This window comes from Silene latifolia, chromosome 1, assembly GCF_048544455.1.
Source record: "Silene latifolia isolate original U9 population chromosome 1, ASM4854445v1, whole genome shotgun sequence".
In the NCBI taxonomy this organism is placed as follows: domain Eukaryota; kingdom Viridiplantae; phylum Streptophyta; class Magnoliopsida; order Caryophyllales; family Caryophyllaceae; genus Silene; species Silene latifolia.
The window spans coordinates 149321666-149326369 of NC_133526.1; positions in this window are offsets into that span (position 1 = coordinate 149321666).

Here is a 4704-nt window from a genome sequence, read left to right on the forward strand (position 1 = left end):
TTGAGAGTATATGAATCTGTTAGTGAGCAAGTTTTCATACCTTCGGGTGAGTCCGTATCGTGTGGGAGGTTGTTTAGAGATGTATCTTTGATAGTTGGGCAAGTTGATTTCCCCGTAGACTTGCTAGAGTTTCCTTTTAACGGTTTTGAGATGATAGTTGGGATGGATTGGTTAGGAAAGTATAAAGCTAAGATAGACTATCATCAAAAGAAAGTGTCCTTAAGAGGTCCAAAGGGTGTTAGTGTGTCTTATCGTGGGTTTCTAGTCAAACCTAAAGTTAAGTTGATTGCAAATTGTTACCTTGAAGCCTTATCTCGAGGAAGGGATGTCCTTTGATCCCGTGCCATGTGAGAGATGACCGGATAGAGATTCCGACGATTGATGAGATACCAGTGGTGGGAGAGTTTGCGACGTTTTCCGGAGGAGATTCCGGGGTTGCCACCGAAGAGGGAGATAGATTTCACCGTTGAGTTGAAGCCAAGGACGGGGCCAATCTCTAAGGCACCGTACCGTATGGGTCCTAAGGAGATGGAGGAGCTTAGGAAGCGATTGGATGATCTGATAGAGAAGGGATACATTTGACCAAGTGTATCGCCTTGGGGAGCACCAGTTCTTTTCGTGAAGAAGAAAGATAGGAGTTTGAGGTTATGCATAGATTACAGGGAGCTGAACCGTGTGACGATAAAGAACAAGTATCCTTTGCCAAGGATAAATGACCTGTTTGATCGCTGAGTGGTGCAAACAGTCTTTTCTAAGATTGATTTGAGGTCGGGGTACCATCCGGTGAAGATTAGAGAGGTGGACATACCAAAGACAACTTTCACGTCGAGGTATGGCCATTACGAGTATGTGGTGATGCCGTTTGGGTTGTCTAATGCGCCGGCAGTGTTTATGGATTTGATGAACAGAATCTTGAGACGCTTTTGGACCAGTTTGTAGTGGTATTCATCGACGATATCTTAGTCTACTCTAAGACTAAGGAGGAGCATGAGGAGCATTTGAGGATCGTGTTGCAGACTTTGAGGGACCATGAGTTGTATGCCAAGCTGTCCAAGTGTGAGTTCTTGTTAGAGAAAGTTGCTTTTCTGGGGCATGTGATCTCTAAAGATGGGGTAGTCAGGATCCGGCGAAGATTGAGGCAAAGGACAAAGTGGGAAGCACCAAAGAATGTTCTTTGAGGTTAGGAGTTTCTTGGGTTTAGCTGGATACTACAGACGGTTCGTGAAAGATTTCTCCAAGATAGCTAGACCAATGACAGCGTTGATGAGGAAGGAGAACAAGTTTCGTTGGGATGAGAGTTGTGAGACGGCGTTCCAAACATTAAAGGAGCGTTTGACCACAGCTCTGTCCTAGCATTGCTGAAGGGAGCGAGAATTGAGGTTTATACGGATGCCTCGAAGAATGGGTTGGGATGTGTGTTAATGCAGAATGGTAAAGTGATTGCCTATGCTTCTAGGCAATTGAAGCCTTATGAGGAGAATTACCCTACTCATGATCTGGAGTTGGGTGCGGTGGTGTTTGCTCTCAAGATTTGGAGACATTACCTTTATGGAGCAATCTTTAAGGTATTTTCTGATCACAAGAGTCTTAAGTACATCTTCACGCAGAAGGAGTTGAACATGAGACAGAGGAGGTGGATGGAGTTGATTGGCGATTACGACATGGAAATCATCTACCATGAAGGGAAGGCCAATGTTGTTGTTGATGCTTTGAGTAGGAAGAGTGTACATTCCTTGTGTACAGCTCTATCTTTGATGAGGCCGAGGGATGAGGTAGCGAGCTTTGGGATACATATGATGCGAAAAGGAGATGCCATGGGTGATATGACAAGATCGGACTTGAGTTTTATGATGATATTCGAGGTAAACAGGCTTTGGATCCTAAGATGGTTGAGTGGAGAGTCGGAGTAGAGAAAGGGACAAAGTGTCCCGCTTTTCTATTCATAGAGATGGTAGTTTGAGGTTTGATGGTAGGTGGTGTGTTCCTAATGATGAGGAGTTGAAAAAGACGATCATGACAGAGGCGCATTGCACACCATATTCAGTTCATCCAGGTGGAGACAAGCTATACAAGGATTTGAAGAAAACGTTTTGGTGGCCTGGGATGAAGAAAGAGACAAACAGTTTGTGTCCCGTTGTTTGACATGCCAGAGAGTTAAAGGGGAACAGAGACGACCACAAGGTAAGATTCGGTCTTTAGAGGTGCCTGAGTGGAAGTGGGAATCCATTTCCATGGATTTCATTGTGGGTTTACCTAAGAGCCAACAAGGTAACAACATGATTTGGGTGATAGTGGATCGTCTGACCAAGTCAGCTCACTTTGTTCCAATGAAAGATACATGGACTAAGGCACAATTGGCTATGGCCTATCGAAAGAACGTGCTTAAGTTACATGGAGTCCCTAAGGACATAGTGTCTGACAGAGATGCGAGGTTTATATCGAGGTTTTGGAAAGAGTTGCAGGAATCGTTGGGAACAACTTTGAAGATGAGTACAACATTTCATCCTGCGACAGACGGGCAGACTGAGAGAACAATCAAGACTCTTGAGGATATGTTGCGAGCTTGTGTGATGGATTTTGGTGGTAGCTGGGAGCAGAGGTTGGACTTGATAGAGTTTTCTTACAACAACAGCTATCACACCAGTATTGGTATGACACCGTTTAAGGCTTTGTATGGGAGGAGATGTAGGAGTCCAATCTGCTGGGGACGACAATCTTTGAGGCAAAGGTTTTTAGGACCAGAGATGGTGCATGAGATGGTGGAACAGATTAAGATGATCGGGAAAGGATGAGAGCAAACTCGGAGACAGACAGGCAAAAGAGTTATGCAGATCTACATCGCCGGGATATAGAGTTTCAAGTTGGGGACAAGGTTCTTTTGAAAGTTTCTCCTATGCGCGGAGTTATGAGATTTGGGAAGAAAGGCAAGCTAAGTCAGAAGTTTATAGGGCCTTATGAGATCTTAGAGCGAGTTGGGGAAGTTGCTTATCGTCTGGCTTTACCAGCTGCGTTAGAGAGAGTGCATAATGTGTTTCATGTATCGCAGCTGCGGAAGTATGTGAGTGACCCGTCACATGTCTTAGAGGCAGAGAGCTTAGAGCTAGATGAGTCCTTATCATATCTTGAGGGGCCTAAACAGATTCTAGACCGAAAGGTTAGAAAGACTAGGGGTGGTGAGACAGTTTTGCTCAAAATCCTTTGGTCTAACCACGAGACCGAGGAAGCTACATGGGAGCCAGAGGAAGCTATGAAAGAGCGTTACCCTTTCCTTTTTGATCAGGTATGTATGGTTACGGGGACGTAACCTTGTTTCTTTTAGGGGGGTAGGAGATGATCGCGAGCAGTTTTAGGAGTCTTATACACCTTTTATATGTAGTGTCGGTATGTTTGTCGGGATGAGTTGGGTTAGTATCATGTTTTATGTTAAATTTTGTTTGGCTTTTGAGTCGGGAATGTTGTGGGAGTACCTTTGTTTAGTAGTGGTTTGAACTTCGGGGACGAAGTACCTTTTAAGGAGGGAAGACTGTAATACTCCGTATTTATAAGTCTTGGGGTACTCTATCGAGTAGGCCTTACTCTGTCGAGTAAGGGTAAGTTGCGAAATAAAATAGTTTCGACTGTTGGGTACTCGATCGAGTAGTCAGGGTACTCGATCGAGTAAGGGGGTACTCGATCGAGTACCTTGGGTACTCGATCGAGTGTCCGGTTTTACGGGAAGTTTTCTCGGGTTTTGTTAATTATGCGATTAAAGTATTTAAGCATCGTCGTCATTGTTTTAAATCACTTTTACAAAACCTAAATCCTTGTTTAAGAGAGAAAGCAACCAGTTCATCTTCCTTATCGCATTCTTAGCAATTCCCGGAGTTCAGACGGTCAGTTCTTGTCGTTATTCGTATCGTTGAGTTCCTTGCGTCGAGGGTAAGATCCATGTACCCTTTTTATTGTTTTTCCCTTGATTTGGTTAAACCCTAATTTAGAGATTGGGGGTTTTTGTGTGTAGTATGTGACGTGTAGCCTCTATGTGTTATATGATAGGAGGAGGGTTCGTAGAAGAGGCTTTTTGATACAAATTTGTTGATACCGTCTGATCATTGTGCTTTCCGGTAGGATTTCCTACTCAATATTAGTCCCATAATGGGATATTGGTGATGTGTTGTATTTGGTTGTTTGATATAATGATTGTACTGTGTTTGTGGTTGTGATTGCTGTTGATGGTTCTCGAGATGCGTTCTCGGCTGAGTGGGGTCACTTGCGGGAGTGACTTCACGCCCTAGTTTCGCCCTTCGTGGAACCCGCCACGGAAGGGGATGTGCACATTAATGGTATGTGGAGCGGGGATTTGGTGGGTACGGCTGCGGTCCCCCATCGCGGCTGGTCCAAAGTGGACGACGGATTGAGATGATGGGAATTGGTTGGTTGTGTGTGTGTGTTGACAGTTAAGCTGTCTGTTTATCTTATTATTGTTATACATATTGATTGTGTGGTTAGTACTGACCCCGGTGTTGTTTTGTAAACCTGCGGTGATCCATTCGGGGATGGTGAGCAGATATTGAGCAGGTATTGAGATGAGTACTGGGATAGCTGGGATGCCACGACATGATGATAGGAGTCTTCCGCTGTAGCCTTTAGTTTATTTACATTTCAGTTAGACAGTCAGTTTGGAATAATGTATCGTACTTTTGGTTTGGTTTTGAGGATTGTATC